Genomic DNA, 18,570 nt, shown 5'->3' on the forward strand with positions numbered 1-18,570 from the left:
GAAGTCTCATATTCACTGTACAGTCAGCTGAAAGGTATGGTAATCCCATGAGAAAAGCTGCAAGAATATGTAGTGTCTTTACAATTCATGAAATCCTCCAGCCATTGTCTTGTATTCGGAGGAGAAAGTTTTAAAAAGACTCAAAACTACTTTGCAGAATTCTAAAGCAGCAAGGGCTAGGTCAGACACACATACCTCACCTTAACTGTTTTTTAAGGAGATAGATGTCTGACATTTGGAATCCTGACCCTGCTTCTATTGAAGTGAATGAGTGTTTTAACAACAACGACACCTCTACCTCGATATAATGCTGTCCTCGGGAGCCAAAATCTTACCGCATTATAGGTGAAACCGCGTTACATTGAACTTGCTTTGATCCACCAGAGTGCGCAGCCCCCCCCCGCCCCGGAGCACTGCTTTACCATGTTATATCCGAATTCGTGTTATATCGGGTCGCATTATATCGGGGTAGCGGTGTACTTCAATGAGAGCAGGAACAAGCCCCTATATTTGAGTTAAGCTTTTAGTACTTTATAAATGAATCTAAAGACACACGCATCATGCTTATGCAATGCATTCTCTTTTGAGTGTTACCATCCCAAGACATCTAAGAAAAGATATAAAACCCACAATAGGACACTAGAAATAGTCTAGACTCCAAAGAGAAAATCTTCTGTCAAAAATGACACCCCTAGAACATCAAACTCCATCTGTATTTCTTTAAACCAAGTCATTTGTTCATTCTTTCTGCCAACATAACTTCAGAAAGTTTAAATCTATTTCCACTCCAAGTTCCATTGCTTCTTCAGAATTTGTGGCCCAATAATATTTCCAATCCATGGGATTCCATCAGGTTTTGAGAGAGTGAATCGTGTAAAAAGCTGCATGTCCACCAGTTTAGCTATGCTGCCAAGGACTCCCTTTTGTCAGAGGGAATCCAAGACAGCAGCTGCTGGGGAACATGTGCAGATTTTGCAAGCCACTGGTCAAAGCACCCACCACCCCCAATCATTACTTAGATGGCAGCACTATAATCATTACTTCAGTTGCCAGGCAGCCTACTGGCTAGATCATTGGTTACCCCTCCTTCTCCCTCAGGTCCTGGCCCAGGGTCCCGTGTCGCTCAACCCCTAAACAAGGGAGATGGAGTTTTCTCCCAGCCGTGGGGGGGGGGGGGGGGGGGGGTCAGGGCCTGTTTTCCTGGTCTGCTCCCTATGCAAGTCCTTTATTTTGGGGTGTGGCCCCGCTTAGTTCAGTTCCCCACAGTTGGGGCTTATCTGTAGGTTCCCCTCGGCAGAGGGGGACTCACTTGCCTCCAGTGGCTGTGTTGGCAGGCAGGTTGCTGGTCTGTGCCTTCAGGCAGGCATACAGATAGCTCCTGCCTCTCCGCCAGTCACCCCTTGACTGAACCAGGCTCCCTTCTTTTCCCCACACTCCAGGCTTGGCATTGACTGCAGGTATAATGAGGTGGGGCTAGCTGAGCCCAGAGGTTTTCTTCGACCCCTGCTGTGCCTGGCAGCAGTCTCTCTGCTCCTTCACAGGTGTCCTCAAAGTGAAACACATTTCCTCCAAGAAAATGCTATTTAACTTCTTAAAGCAATCATTAGTGAAGGACAACAAATATCCCTATTCCGCCAAAAGCAACACTACACTAGCTGGCAAGGGAAAGGAAGAGAGACTAGTTTCCTTTTGCGGATAAAGCAGACCATTTTACAGAAGATCATGCCACAGTATGGCCCTGGTTCTTCCTACATGGAGACCAATAGCACAGGCCAAAATAAGAAGCTAGATGACAGGACCAACCCTCCATTAAAATGAGTGGGGTTTTTGACCTAGAGAAGAGGAAACACCCAAGCAAACCCAAGTGCTAAGTGCCAGCTAAGGCAACATGAAAAGCTTGTGTACATAATATTCAGCTCAGAGAGCACACTGCGTATGAGAAGATGCATATTTGGAAACTGAAAGCTATGATTTTGTTCTATTCATAGCTAACCACCACCTCCCCTCCTGATTAGAAAGTTCTGAAAGCAACAAGGTGGATCAGTTTACAAGCCACGCATGGTCTTTCCACATTGCTGCAGCACACACAAAAGACAGTTGTTTTTAAACCGGGTTCTTACAAGCCACACCTTTTGCAAAACAAAACAAGTTTCCTTTCCTCCCTTCCCAATCTTTGAATTCAATATGGGGACAATGAAAACCGACAGTCTCTCTCTCTCTCAGCACTTTCATAACAAGTTGTTTAGGTGTATTCAAAACAGTGAAACTAGTTTGCATGAATGTCTCTGAGACTGAGGCCATTTCCACACTTCAAGCCTGTAGCAGTGCCCTATCTATGCCATTGTAAGTTCGTAACATAGATGTAGACTACAGCAACAGAAGGGGTTTTTGAATCATTGCAGGAACTCCACCTCTCCGATCAATAGGTCAATGAAAGCATTCTTCTGTCAACCTAGCTGCATCCCCACCAGGCATTAGGTTTGCATACTATAATGCTCCTGCGTGGATTTTTCACACTCAAGTGCGGTAGCTATGTTGACTTACATTTTAAATGCAGACCAGGCCTGAATGGTCCAAGACCCCCAGACAACAGTTTCCTGGCTTCCAAGGAGGAAGGTTCCCCACTCCCACGTCACTCCCACCCCAGGCTACAGCCAGGGGCATTAAAAGAACACCCTCAACCTGAAAAACCACAGTTTCATCCAAAACTTTGTACCTCTTAAACAACAGGGAGTCTGGTGGCACCTTAAAGACTAACAGATTTATTTGGGCATAAGCTTTCGTGAGTAAAAACCTCACTTCTTCGGTTGCATAAGCTTTCGTGAGTAAAAACCTCACTTCTTCGGTTGCATCCGAAGAAGTGAGGTTTTTACTCACGAAAGCTTATGCCCAAATAAATCTGTTAGTCTTTAAGGTGCCACCAGACTCCTTGTTGTTTTTGTAGATACAGACTAACACGGCTACCCCCTGATACTTTGTACCTCTTATTTACCCATAAGATCTTTATAACTGAAAACAAAGTTATTTTCCTGAAGTTCCCCCCCACACATCCAATTTGTTTACTTTGTGCATTAGATACACTTCACTGATTTGTTGGTGGCAGACTCATGCGCTACACTGGAAGGAGCTCCCTTGCACACCAAGCCACATGCTCTGCAAAAGAGTGTTAACCACTACCAACAGCAGCACTAGAGCTGAAACTGAAGCAGCGGCAAGCAGGCATGTGTACAGAGAGAAAGGAAAGAGTTGGGGGGGATGGGACAGAGGATGTACAATGGAGAGGGGTACCCAGAAGAACTTTATGAGCACAGTTTGGGGGCAGAAAAAAAAAAAACTTCTGAACATTTTAATTCTTTAAATAAAAACAATAAAACCACGCTCTATGGAAAATGTATTTATTTTTAAATAAATCAGTTCTCCCCTGCCCTCTTCTCCCTGTCCCCCAAGACTGAGTTCACGATATCCCTTTTAATACAGGATGCACCATTCTGCCCCTCAGAGGTGTTCACTTAATTCCATTTGATTTCAATGGGACTTACATGCATGTATGAAAAAAGCAGGATTTGACGCCAATGACAATCACTTTAAGATTTCCATAGGCGATTTGCCTTTGTGAGGAATTTGGGATTGGTTAAATGAGGCATTCCATGTAAGAAACATTTGGGTGCCTCAGTGCCTCATGTTCCTCACACATCAGGGGATGCACAAGTCTAGTTGCAACCAAAGTACCAGTTATGCTCCTCTGAAATGCTGGTGTCCCACTGCATACAGGCTGCAACAGAAAACAGCTCCAGGATTCGACTTGTGGCAGCTTATGGTGGTTTCCAGCTATAACACAAAGCATGTACAAAAGTACTGCAAACTGCACTCCTAATTGCATGCCAAACCTTCTTTCTTCCCCCCCAGAAAGCCTTCTATGTGTCTGCTGTGTTATGCTTAATCTGTGATATGTTGTGCAATAAATTACCATATCCTTTCCACATACATGAATTTAAGACTCCCTGCCATACACATGTAACTACCTAGAGTTCTAGAAAAAGTAATAATATTCTATTGCATTTCTGAGAAATAGTATGTGATTGCACAACTAAAGACTAATGTAATACATATGTATTAAGGGGCAGAGTTAAGGTTGTGCATGCAGTCTTGATTGGCATTTCCTGACTTGGGTGCAATTAACATTCTCTTCACACCACAGGTATGGAACTGACGATGTATCACAGTATCCAAACACTACATTTGGGTTATTTTATAACTTTCTTTCACTAAGTTTAATGCCCTCAATTTTCTTGCCTTCCTCCCCATCCATTTTGATAGGAGGAAGTGGGGATTGGGTCCTCTCTTTCTTCTTCCTCTATCTTTCTTCATTATTTAAGTAAGGGGAGATTCAAGCAGCTTCTCATTTCTGTGACGGGATGGGTGTACACAGAGCATTCCTGCACTGTTTCATGTGAGTCAGGCAGGAATGCTGGTTAAAGGGACACCATTGACTTAAATAGAACACTTCTGTCTGGAAATTTCTTAGCTACTGTTGTAACAAGTGCAAGTACAAGGGCAAGCGGAGAAAATATTTTTCTCCGTTTCTCAGTGTTATTGTGTGCATTTGACAGTACTTTGCGTACAGCCATTTTCACCATTTCCCCTGTAAGGTGAGTTTCCTCTTTTCTTTGTGTGAGGTTTTCACACAGCAACAGGGGAGAGAAAAACTACTTTTAAAAACAGAAACATGTGATTCCAAAGCCACAGAAGTTGGCAGGGGTCTGGGGGGGGGGGGGGGGGGGAGACGTAGGACCTGAAATTACCTATATCTCAGTTTTTAAAAACTGACAAGATTTCATATGGACTGTGTCCCTTTAAAGCACCAAACTGGTCTCAGGAGATCTGGGTGTGACTCCCGGCTCTGTAACAGGCATCCTGCACAACCCTGGGCAAGTCATGGGGATAATGACTGACACACACACACAGACACACACACACACACACACCCATAAAGCTCTTCTATGGAGGAAAAACACTATCTAAGAGCTAGGTATTATTTAGGATCTGGTTTTTCAGAGGTTCTGAGTACCAACAGTCCCCACTGGCTTTGATGGGGTTAAAAACCAAGCTATTTTTCTCGGTCTTCATTTACTCCTTTGCAAAATGAGCAATAATATTACCTCTATCTCATAGGGATATTGTGAAGCTTAATTTACTAGAGCTGGAAAAATGCTCTAATATTAATGGATGGGAGGCATTGGAGAAGTGCAAACTATTACCAACAGCAGACCTACAGATAAAGAGAGCTGCATGCCAGGCTCTATAGAGTCAAACAAGGGTCACAGGTTGATTCCCATTAGTGTTAAGAACCTCTCTGGCAGGAATCAAAGCCAGCATGATGAAATTAAACTGGAGACAAATAAATTTCAATGGCTGACTTTGTTTCTTCATCTTACAGTCACAGACATCTGTGGCAACTAACATCACAAAAAGAACAGGAGTACTTGTGGCACCTTAGAGACTGACAAATTTATTAGAGCATAAGCATATATGCATCCGAAGAAGTGGGCAGTAGCCCACGAAAGCTTATGCTCTAATAAATTTGTTAGTCTCTAAGGTGCCACAAGTACTCCTGTTCTTTTTGCGGATACAGACTAACACGGCTGCTACTCTGAAACCTAACATCACAAAGTGGTCCATTCTTAACTCAACATGCAGGATGCTTCAGCACCACAACCACCTGTACCACTAACCCCCTAAGGGCCTGGTTCTACTCTCAGAGATGTGGATGTGTTGCCTATGTGATCACATACATTGTTTAAAAAAAAAGAGAAAAAAAATCAACTATTGTGCACATGTTGATTTTACAAGATGTGCAGCAATGAAGGTCTATACATCACAGAGTCAAACTGGTTTCTGCATGTTCTCACTGAAATCAAGCAGATATAAGGCAGTGTCACTCTAAAGAAAGAGAAAGTCAAATGTATACACATACAGTATATTATTTTGATTTGATGCCCTTTTTTTTGGTAACAGCAGCACTCATTTTTAGCTTACATGAGAGACTAGTCCCCTTCTCTCTCCAACACATGGACATTTTTTTCCCAGACAGATGGAGCTGAACATCATCCTCGAAAGCTAAAAATATTTTCTGGTAATTCTTGCTGTGTTGGATGAGGACAAAAAAAACTGGTAGACTTGGGAGCACTGGAATGCAAGAGTATGTGCGTGTGTTATTGCAAGAAGTGTGTTAGAGCAGGGCATATTTACAGTGGGCTTCTACAAAGCGTAGTTATGACCAGGGACGGTGTTGTTAAATACCATGTAGATTTACAACAGTATCTGCTGTACAGGGAAGAGTTTCTTTTTGGGGACTGGCTGGGTTGTGTTTAATTTAGTATGTAAGAAATCAGCCTGAACAGACAATTGCATCACCAAGGCAAAAGCTCCTAAAGTGCTGTCATGTTGTTTGTGATTTAAAAGCAACTTTATAAAGTATACATTTTTACAGAACTGAAGCCTTGACACCAGCACATGTATACAGGGGTGTGCAGTGCTGTTTGTATGGGTGGGTGTGTCTCAGGCTGCATGTCTGCAAACGTGGGTGAATGTCTGTATGCCAACTGTAGAGGTTAAGAAAAACCACATTTCCTATCCTGTAATGCAACTGTTATCACGCGACTGCTTTAAAGTATCAACACAGAGTAGCATGTTAAGGGCCTGATTTTTCAGAAGTGCTGATCTACAGCACCCACTGACTTTCAACTGCAGTTGTGGTGCTTAACACTTCTGAAAAATCAAGCCCAAGACAAACCCTTTGATTTAGGTATCTTAAATTCACGCTATAAACCAAAAATAAAAGGCATCTATTTTCTAGCCACTCTGCACATATGTCAGCTCTGTTAACATTAATGGAAGTAACAGGTGCCTTAGGCACAAAGAACTTGTACCAGGCTGAAGGACTTGAATTATGAGAATGCCAGGCCTCACCAACTGTACGGTACCAGGAATGAAACTAGGTATCTTGTGTTGTATATCTACCCCCAAGGGACACTACAGCCCACAGAAAGACCAGTGTATATAGTTAAAAACACAAGCTAACACAACATCCGTTTTAGATTGAAATGTTTACAAACTTTAACAAGTAATCAAAGGTAAATGGAACACAGAATAATTAACATTTACACAGCACTTTTCATCAACACATACAACTAGCTACGTAAGTGTACACACACCTTTCTGAATTTCTATACTTTTGTTTTCTGCATCTCAGACAAACCTGTGAAGATTCTCTCCCCCAATCCCTACTGTCTATCATTCACATTTTAATCTCCCTGCCATTCCCAAGGACACATATCATAGCCACCACCATCCTTCTAAGGAGGAAAGGTTACAGTTCCCTTCAGAGCCCATCAAAGCTGCTCCGTAAAACATTCAGCAAGTCACTTTTGGGCAACACAGAGAATTCCCTTTCCATTCCTCACTCCAAGGAGTAAAGTCTGCTGTCCCCACAGCAGTATTTTGTTTTTTACATAGGCAGAAGCACATTATAAACCTGATGGTCCCCAGTGCAGGAAAAGAAAGACATTAGAGCCTTATATTGTATTATTAGACCATCCTCTCAAAGAAGCACTAGTTACCTGGGTGCTTTCCTGCCCCTGCAAAAGAGAGGAGCAGAAATCTAAATATTTCTACAAACAGTAGGACAATAACTACGATCTCAGAAGGACAAGACAGGAAAACTCTCAGTCTCATACGTTAAGATAGAAGATATGAAAGCCCTGTGCTTGGCATAGCTCACCCATGCTGAGAAAGCAAGGAAGAAAATCATTCCAACATCAGAGACTATAGAAATAATACCACGGACAATGGAAAAGTAAGGGGAGAGAGAATTCTGTTGACAAAGACCAAACACAATAAGAAAGCCGAGTCCATCTAAAGTTGGCAAACAAGACCTAGTTAAGTCCCAACTAATCTCTATTGAAAGTAGCACAACAGCATCACAGAAAACATTACACACACACAATTCTCAATGTGAGGTGGTAGCAGGGCCGCCCAGAGGGGTAGGGTGGGGGCAAGTGGGGCAATTTGCCCCAGGCCCCCAGCCCCGGAGGGGCCCCCACAAGAATATAGTATTCTATAGTATTGCAACTTTTTTTATGGAAGGGGGCCCCAAAATTGCTTTGCCCCAGGCCCCCTGAATCCTCTGGACGGCCCTGGGTCGTAGGGGGTTCAAACTCATCCAAAAGGAGAAAAAGAACCTGCATGGAGCTGCTACAGTACCTGGATTCCAGCAGCTCCGGAGGTCATTCAGTTTCCTCTTTGCTGTGCTGGAGGGGCGCAAAAAAACCAAAAAATCCCGTAAAGCTCAGAGCTTCAGAAAGCAGTTTCCCCGCACAGATTTGAACAGATCCTCTCGCTCTCCTTGTAACTTCTCAGAACAATCCATTGAGGGCTGCTATGGCGACGAAGCAGTTAAACCCATCGTTCTGGGCTGATAGAGGAGCCAGCAGGAGAAGCAAAATCTGTAATAGTTTGTTGTCAGTGATCAAACCCTACTCATTGCCAGCAAAAAAAAGCACCAGCCAAGCAACAGGCGCTAGCTCATTCGCCCGCTCTCTCACTCTGTGAGCAGAACAGCCTTGACTGTCTGTGTGCTGGAGGATGTGGGGGCGGACTTTAAAGAGGGCCAACTCCGTGGGCCTCTCTGCCAATCAAAGGCTTGGGACTCCTGGCAACAGCAGCACACAACCTAAGTGAGTGCAGTACATGGGGACTGCTGCAGCAGGACTAGCTCAATGCAGGCCATGATGAAAGAAAGGCTCAAAAGCAGGAGGTCTTCTTCCCACCCTGACCCCTACCCCCACCTACTGGGCAAGACAGCACTGCGCCTTACTGACAAGAACAGCTGTCAAGCGATTTTAGTCTCAGTTAACATTGAAGTGTAGAGTCGTTAATGTTTGATATTTAAGCTGTTCGATGTTACCTTCTTTTTATGCTGCCCATTTCAAGGGGCTCTCAGCTGCCCTTGGATTAGAAGGGGGGAGAGAACAAGGGTAATAGGGGTGGGGAGCAATAGCAATTTGTCTCTTCATCTGGATCTCCCAAGTGCTTGGAATCTATGAACTGCCCAGATCAGCAGTCCCAGGGTGGACAGAGCAGCCTAAAGCCAGACTCTAAATGGTAAAAAAGAGGGAAAGGGTCACAAATTTTTTCACTCCTGCAATGTCAAAGGCACTACCTGGCTGCTGCACACCTGAGTTACAAACTGCAATTTCTTACCCATTTAAGCATAAAAAATGAGAGGACAGTGATCAGAGCATGTGACATACACAATCCAGGCACTGGTCTCAATCCAACAGTGTGAAAATGCTGTTTTGAGTGGGAAGCTACCCCACTGATTGTATTAGAAAAACAAAATTATTCCTTCCCCAAATGCACACGTGCCCAGCTTGAATTTCGTAGAATGTCTGAAGTGAACTTATTCATGAGGTTAACAGTCAGAAGCTTTCAAATTGGCCACTTTTTACTACCTTTTAGAGCATTTATTTAGGTCCTGCTGGATCAATTTGCTGAAGCTAGAAGTGTCATGCTTACCACACATGGATAAAATTTACACCACACAGTGACTTCACTTCAGCCTCACTTGACCCAACCTCCACACTTGCTTTCCTTCCCTCCACACCTCTCCTCCTTTAACATCTCACCTCCCTTCCTACCCATTTATCTAATCTTCCTCTAACAAATTGACACCTAAAAAATAGATACACAAGTTTTTAAAAAGGCAAACAATCATGGAACTATCATGCTCTTTGGAAACCACCACACTGTTCACTCTACTTGTATGTTATATTCCTTTCCCCCACCCCTTGTCTATCTTGTCTATTTATACTGCTAGCTCCTCAGGACAGGGACTGACTCTCATTCTATCTTTTTATAGCATCAAGCCCAGTAGGGCCCTGATCTTGGTTGATCTCTAAACTCCTCCCATATAGGATCTGTGAATTTCTTTTTTTTAAGTATTTACATTTTTCACCCTAACTCCTTCCATTTATACCAGGGCATTTGACCACAAAGTCAATTTACTGCAACCAGGAAAGACATTTTATTACAATGAATTCAATGCAAAATGAATCTAACTGAGATTTACAGGGTCCAGGATAAATCAGGACCCTCTTCCTCTGCATCATTCACTGCAACCACATCCCTTCCTGCTGGAGGTCTCACCTACCCCTTGTTTCTACGCTTCCTTGTAGTTTTTAGAGTCCCCAGCCAGCCAGACACCCACACACATTCATTTCAATTCAATAATACTTCACTGACATGACAAATTATATGAATAATGCCAAAGCATGAGCCATACAGAGTGCTCCACTCTCTCTATCTGTCCAGGATAGGGCAATACGCCTAAAGAGAAGCAGTCCCCCTACAGTCTCTCACTTTTTTCATTAGGTTTGCACCTTGTAACTGTACTCAATGAGACTACATTAACAAAAAATAATTTTGGATCAAATTTAGAGATCCACTTCCCACTAGTACTGTCCACTTCATGCCAAGATGGAACCTGTGGTCAAACTCCATTTCTGAATGGTGCTGTCTATGTTACTTAGGGCTGCAAATAGAGACGATTGCTCACTAATCTGTTCACCATTACATGGGTCTCTGTTTTCATTTCAACACCCTGGAAGTCTACCACACACACTCTTTATATCTCCAGCGTCTCAGATCAGCTACCCGAATGGTTGGTGACTGCAGGAAATCTAGGTTCCAATACAATGTTAAGTCTTCCGCTCCCTGGTTTGGTGGGTGCACAATACATTGCTTCTACAGAGTCAATACTGACAGCTGCTATGTGAACAGCTTCTGCTAGCTGATCAAAAGATGGCACAGCGTGGGAAGGAGAATGCTCACCTGCTACAATGGTGGTTGCCTAAAGGCAAAAACAGAGCCAGCACTAGGCATAAGCAGAGTAAAGGCTATATTGCTTAGGGCCCCCAAGCAGCAAAAGTGGGCCCCATTCGCTTTTTTAATATGTGTTGTTTGTGGATGGGCCCCCAATGGGCTAGCACCACCTATGGGCAAAAATATTATTAGAGAAGCAGAGTGATGGTTCTCTCAAAATGAAAAAAGGTGGAGAGAACCTCAGGACTCTGTCTGGACTAGATTTAATTGTACTGAAAGAATATTTCAATGGCTGAAGGCAATCACCACACACACACACATTCCCTACAATTCCTGAGGTCCTGTGTGCCTATACAGGGAGCATACTGCATGGTGCCAGGGAACCTTCACACAGAGGAGCCAGGTAGCCATCTCTTCTCTCCCCACCATGCCCAATTGCAATACTCTAGCTTCCCTGTTCTCCTTCCTCTACGCTTCCCATTTAATGGAAAGGCAAATAGCAAGGCTGTCCCTATCTTGCATGATAGAGGGAAGTCACATTCCTATGGAACCAGGTTTTTCCCCTGTACCCTACAAAGTCCTAGCACCATGCCACTTGTATCTTGCTGCAGCTTACTATCACCAATTATAGCTGATTCACACAAAAGAAAAACAATCTTTAAGTTTTGTTTGTTCTCATTTAGGGTTTTCTTCTTGCTTTTACTCCTGCCCGTGTGACCGGGGTCCCAGTGGGGGCCAGCTGAGGTCACTCAATTAGGATGAACTACAAAGAATGGGGCAGATAATCCCCAAAGCTGGTGGATATCTTCAATACTTAGATTTACCAAGCCAGCATAAAACAGCTTCTTTATTACCTCACTGGTTGTCCAGAAGCCAACAACACAGTTCCCTTGAAGTAACCCAGCCTCAGGCCTTCATCCAGATACCCAAGTCAAATATAATGAAGATTTCTGAAAATCTGATTTTATCATATAAAAGAAAAGGTTCTACTAATCCCAAAGGATCGGACACATTACTTCCCAGGTTAATGGATATTCCAGATCTTACCCAAATACACTCATGCAGCCAATTCTTATTAACTAAACTAAAATTTATTCAAAAACAAAAGACAGTATGGTTAAAAGATTAATATACAGACAGATATGAGTTCAATTCTTGAGGTTCAGATTCATAGCAAAGATGGTGAGCTTTGTAGTTGCAAAGAGTTCTTTTAGAATGTAGTTCATAGGTTAAAGTCCATGTCCAATATCATATCTAGGGTGTACCAACTTAACTGGGATCTCATCTTGCAACTCAAACTTCCCCTGACGAAGCTTAAGCAGATCTGAGATTAAAAGGATTAGAACCCAAGGATCTTTTACACAATTTCAGGTCTTCTTTGACAAGTTGGAATCCCTCAGGGGAACAATAGGCCCTTATTTCCTAAGCATCCATCATTATAATTATTCACACAGATTAATTAAGGCAATTTATCCATCAGGCAGTCTATCACCAGTACTTAGCTATATGAATTAACATAAGACAATCACCTATTCCTTCACCATTCACTGATGATTTGCTATACATTTCAAAGAGAGATGAATACAGAGATATCCCATGTTTACACTATATTTAAATGCTAGGATGTTCTTTTGATCTTTGAATAATCAGGATACAGAACAGACAGTGACTGTTGATTACATTGTTGACCACTACCCATACATATGTAAAAACATAAAAACATAAACATTATCTTCCCACTTCTTTAAGCTTTGAATTTGAGTCATTTATTTTGCACAATGTTTAACCCTTGCTGGCTATACGTCACACACTGATTTACATTCCTTGTCCAACATTTTATTTTGACTGCAAGTTCTTTGTGGAAAAGATGATCTAGTCTTCTTATCTGTAAAATGTCTAGCACTGGTGCTATATAAATAATAACCATCATCACTTAAATGGAAAAATATTATTTCAGTGATGGCAAACACTGGTGAGCCACAGACAGGAAGGGTCAGTGATGCAAAAGATGGCAAATAGGAATGAGCACTAACCAACAAGAACCTCAGCATGGCCAGGCAGAGTTTCTTCTAATAAATAACAGCAAGTGAAGTATTCAGCACACTCCACATCTCCGTCTATTCTTATGATCCTGGCCTACGAAAGACAATATGATCTCATAGTTAGATCAAAAGACTTGGGGACTGCCTGGTTTTTGTTCCTGACTCTGCCACTTATAGGTAGTATCATTTTGAACAAGTCACTTAACCCCTGTTAGATAGGTATACTGCTATTTATCCACTGCATGCAACTGGTGACTAATGGATAAAAACTGATTTTTTAAAAATCAGTTTTGTATTTAAAATGGTTATTTTTTTATTTTAATTTTTAATTGCTTAAATAAATATGTATAAATAACTTACCCTTTTGGTTAGCATAAGGAAGCACCAAATTTAGTGTGAAGGCTTTTTTGGTTGCAAATCAACATGTTTTAATGGTTACCAACTAATGAGAATTAAGCTCTCTTTTAGGTTCATAACTAAAAAGTACAAGCACAACTGAAGTCAATAATTTAAATCAAGGTTTCCTGCTAGCTGATTTAAATTCTAATTAAAATCAGTGATTTACATCATTTTGATTTAAATCAATCCACCCTGGCCTGTTGTGAGGCTGTTGTAGAGCACTTTGAGTTCTCCAGAGAAGATTTAAAAAATAAACGATACAGAAAATTTGAAATACTACTTTGGAAACAATCCAAGTAAGATCAGAGCTGCCAGAGGAGACAATGCCTTTGCATCCAGGATGGGCCATCCTGATTATCACTACAAAAGTTTTTTTTCTCCTGCTGATAATAGCCCACCTTAATTGATTAGTCTAGTTAGAGTTGGTATGGCAAAACCCATTTTTTCATGTTCTCTGTGTATATATAGATCTTCCTACTGCATGCATCCAGTGAAGTGGGTTTTAGCCCATGAAAGCTTATGCCCAAATAAATGTTAGTCTCTAAGGTGCCACAAATACTCCTCATTTCTTTTGCTGATACAGACTAACATGGTTACCACTCTGAAACCTGTTTCCAACTCAGTCCCTCATCAGAAATCTCAAGCGAGGCAGCCAATTTTTCCCTGAGTACAGATTGATGAAAAGAGAAAATTCAACCAGGAAAAAAAAAAAATCAGTCAGAGTCCTAACTCCTTTTCCCCCTCAACTCCAAGGAAGTGAAGGGGCGGAAGAGGGTCATTTCAGCTCATTTCAGACTAGGGTGACCAGTTGTCCCGATTTTATAGGGACAGTCCTGATTTTGAGGGGTTTTGTCTTATATAGGTGCCTATTACCCCCCACCCAGTCCCAATTTTTCACACTTGCTGTCTGGTCACCCTATACCAGACACACAAGGACTCCCATCTATTATCCTGCTTAGTTTTACTTAACCACACAGATTTAAATCCTCAGTCACAAAGACAAGAACTAGACACAGCTCCCTCTGAAGCCAATCACTGCTGCTCCTAAATCATCCAGAGTGGCTGCTGCCCACTGACATTTCCTGGGCAGCATTCTTAACCAGTGTCACAGAGAGCTAAAACCAATCCCAAGATCTTCTAGACTGATCTAAACATGGTTAAATGCTGAGGTCCATTCTATCAGCATATGGTGCTAATTTAAAGTTCTCTCTCTCTCCCCTCCCTGCCCCAACCATGTCAGAGATTTTTAATTTTAGGAAATGTTATGGGTAATTTCAGAGCCTCCAAATTAAGAATATACTGAATATTCTCTGTGGATATTATGCCTCCTTTGAAGACACTGTCAGTTCACACTACAGCTGCCCAGCAGAAGCCAAATAAATATTTATAGACTACCACAGGCTAACGGAAAAGAAAAATAGTATTAACACATTAGATGTCAGTGGGAGTGAGGGAAAGGAATGTAAACGGAGCCCAGATGCAATCCGAAAATGGTAAGGCTGGAAGACGGGGCTTGAAAGTTTGTTAATATGATGCATGTGCCAAGGCTACTAGATAAAAACCAGACTCCCTACCTTGCAAGCTGCTCTAGGAATTGGTTTACTTTAAGCAGGGATGAAAACTCCTTGCTAGGCCATAAGAGCACATTGACCACAGCAACAGTTTCATTGTCATAGCAAAGCCAATAACAACAACTCCAGTCAAGCCAATTAGACCATGTGGCCTTGTTTAGAAGCAAAGGGATCGGAGCTAACAGGACGCAGGGTTCAAATCTGGATTCTCTGCCAGGCCTCTGACCCTCTGTATGACTGGAGGCAAATAATCTATAGCAGTGTTTTTCAAAGTTAGGGTTGGCATGTCAGGCACTAGGTCGCCTTGCTCGGCACCCAGGGACCCTAGCATCTCTGGTCAGCACCGCTGACCGGGACATTAAAAATCCCATCGTCGGTGATGCCCAGCTAAGGCAGGCTAGTGCCTACTTGTTCTGACACTGTGCTGCGCCCCAGAAGCAGCCAGCAGTGGGTCCGCCTTCTAGGCGGGAGGGGGGGCCCCACAGGGCTCCGTGCGCTGCCCCTGCCCCAAGCACCCACTCCACACTCCCATTGGCCGGTTCCCAGCCAATGGGAGCTGGGGGAGGGGGATGCCTACAGGTGAGAGCCGCACAGAACTGCTTGCTTGCCTCCACCTAGCAGGCGGACCCGCTGCTGCCTGCTTCCGGGGCACAGCATGGTCTGCAGTGCCAGAACAGGTGGGAAGCCTGCCTCTGCACCCTGGCTGTGCCGCTGACTGGGAACCGCCGGAGGTAAGTCCACACCCCAACCCCACGCCCCAATCCCCTGCCTTAGCCCTGAGCCCCCAGAACCCCTTCCTGCACCCAAACCCCTCATCCCTGGCCCCACCCCAGAGCCTGCACCCCCAGCCCAGAGCCCTGACTCCCTCCTGCTTCACAACTGCCTGCCCCAGCCCTGAGCCCCCCAGGGGCTCCCCCAAACCCGGAGCCCCTCCTGCACCCCAAACCCCTCATCCCCGGCCCCACCCCAGAGCCTGCACCCCCAGCCCAGACCCCTGAGTCCCTCCCACACCCCACACCCCTGCCCCAGCCCAGAGCCTGCTCCCACACCCTGAACCCCTCATTCCCAGCCCCAACCCGCACCCCAATCCTCTGCCCCAGCCCTGAGCCCCTTCCACACCCCAAGCCCCTCATCCCCAGCTCTGTTGGGTCACAGGCATTAACAATTTTCTTCAACTGGATCCTCAGAAATGTTTTCTGAAAACCACTGATCTATAGTGCCCCAGTTAGAGCATGGACTAGAAAGCAAGACCCTCCCCTGCAAAACCAGGTGCTGCTTCTGAACTAAGCTTCCATTGGGAAATGAACAACAAGAAAAAATAGAAAAGAGATAAAAATCTTGAGCTTTCATTAAGTTCTCCACAGGGAATACACACTCGCTAATAAGCCAAAACATTTACAATCCTCCTTTGACAAGTAAGTGATGGACAAGAATTAGACATATGGGCCAAATTCAGTGGTGATGTAAACAAAGGTGTACATTACATGTAAAAAGAAGAACAGGAGTACTTGTGGCACCTTAGAGACTAACAAATTTACTAGAGCATAAGCTTTCGTGGACTACAGCCCACTTCTTCGGATGCATCCGAAGAAGTGGGCTGTAGTCCACGAAAGCTTATGCTCTAGTAAATTTGTTAGTCTCTAAGGTGCCACAAGTACTCCTGTTCTTTTTGCGGATACAGACTAACACGGCTGCTACTCTGAAACCTGTCATTACATGTAAGGGCAACAGGGAAACCTACCAACAGGAAGGTGTAAGAATGTAACAGAGGTGGGAAAAAATATCACATTTTAATCTGCTGGTGGGAACCACAGCAGCATAACAACAAGAGCAGAATATTAGGAATGCAACAGAATTTTTGAAGAAGTTTCAAAGGAAGAAAGACATAGTATATAAAGAATATATACATTAAATAGCTGCTGCATTGTATCCCAGATCTAACTGCTTTTCGGGGAGAAGGGGAAGGAAATTTCTACAGTTTGTAAAGCTCTTTGTGATTATGTTTCTCTCTCACACACCTGTATTTATATTTCTATTGTCTTATCAAGGATCACATAACATTAATGATAACATAAAAAATATAAATGTAAAAAAATGAGCAAAACCAAAATAAATCTAATGTGCCCCTCTCTCATTTGTTACTTATGTTGTGGTAGCACCTAGAAGCCCCTGTCATAGACCAAGGACCCTATTGTGCTAGATGCTGTAAAAAGAGAACAAGTCTCACTCCTCTCTCCCCCCCCCCCAAGAGTTTACAATCCAAGAAGAAACACTGGACATTTTAGCCTTTCAGATTCCAAATCATTTTTCATCATTTCTTTTTTTAAGAATCATGAGAAAGTGTTGAGTTGTCACTGGCTCCCCTCCCTCCAATTTACACCCAGTTTTCAATTGTCTGAGCTAACCAAAATAGATCATTGGTTTATTACACTATAGAAAACATCAATCCCTGGAGAAACTTTAGCAGTAGAAATGGTTGAGAAAGAAACGGGGGAAATTGCAATATTTCCCTTTTTCCTTCAAATTTAGAAAAAAAATGACAAATTCGATAGCTGGCTAAAAAATGGGCAGGGAGTAGAGAAAGAAGGGAATTTGCAAGAATGTCACCAACATTTTTCCTGTTTGTTCTTTCCCAAAATTTTTGCTAACATTTCAGAATTTTTTCAACCAGCTCCTTTTAGTGGAGGAGGGAAAGTGTTTTTGTTTTCCCTTTTTTCCTCTCTGTTTTTTTTAAATTGGGTCTGTTGCCAGACTGTTTCTAAGCAACAGAGCTTTCCTCTCATAGATTTTGTGCCATGATACTATTTATGAAGCTCGAGTGCTGAGAAAAGAGAAGAGCTTAGCATAAACTTTATATATGAAAAGAAATCTTCATATTCAAATACTTGAAAATGGAAGAGAGGGGATAGGTGAAGTTAAAGTTCTATAAAAAGGTTTTGTCAGCAAACCAAATGTGTTTTATCTGCTATTTAGCAACATCTATTTTGAATTTGATATTTCCCCCATCCTCTAACCCCAGAGGTTTTGTTATTATTATTCAATCCTCTAGGCAATGATTTTAAAACCAATCCATAAAAATTCATTATTGACAAGGACTGGGAGGGGAGCCCTATCTATAATAAAAGCAGCTGCAAATTATAAAGGGTGCAATCGAATCCAAAACTATTAAGAAGGGAGAGCCTTAAATATTAAACATGCCCGGACTCAACCCATTTAATCATGCTGATGTGCACACCACAGTATTTTCTACATAATATCACTTCTAGTCTTTTTTTTTATTGGAATGCGTGTTACTACTTTTTATTATTATTATTATTTGAATAACAGTAGCACCGAAATGCCAGCTTTGCTGATGCTCTTACTGCTGAAAACCTAATTGCAGAGTGTAGTGGAGCATGCACATTCGCACTACGCCGGTGCACAGAGCACTGCATGGTCCTCAACAGAACAGTGTGCCACCAAATGCACAGTCCTGCTCTGTCCTCATTATCTATGGGTTACCCATAACAAGAACTAGTAGGAACAATATTTTCAGATGGAAATGTGATTTTCATATTGATAATGTTCCTTTAAGGGATTTGAATGCTATACAAGATAACGTATAGATAACTCATAGAATTCTGCCAAGGGCATTGCCAAAACAACAAACTTCAGAAGTGAAATTCATCCATGTGTAT

General features: G+C 42.8%; 1 protein-coding gene across 3 annotated transcripts in view; it reads right to left on the bottom strand.

The window, feature by feature from the left end:
• The window catches only part of PALD1 (phosphatase domain containing paladin 1), a 194,170-nt gene that overhangs the window by 169,783 nt on the left and 5,817 nt on the right, over positions 1-18,570 (bottom strand). The window contains exon 1 of one of the 3 annotated variants that reach the window (XM_005281862.4): positions 8,263-8,642. The exons of 1 other annotated variant lie outside the window; for it this stretch is intronic. The gene's annotated coding sequence lies outside the window, so the exon portion shown is untranslated. Of the gene's footprint in view, positions 1-8,262; positions 8,643-18,570 lie in introns of those variants that run through there. One more of the 3 variants, XM_065551963.1, reaches the window with a different exon arrangement.

This window comes from Chrysemys picta, chromosome 7 (assembly GCF_011386835.1).
Source record: "Chrysemys picta bellii isolate R12L10 chromosome 7, ASM1138683v2, whole genome shotgun sequence".
In the NCBI taxonomy this organism is placed as follows: domain Eukaryota; kingdom Metazoa; phylum Chordata; order Testudines; family Emydidae; genus Chrysemys; species Chrysemys picta.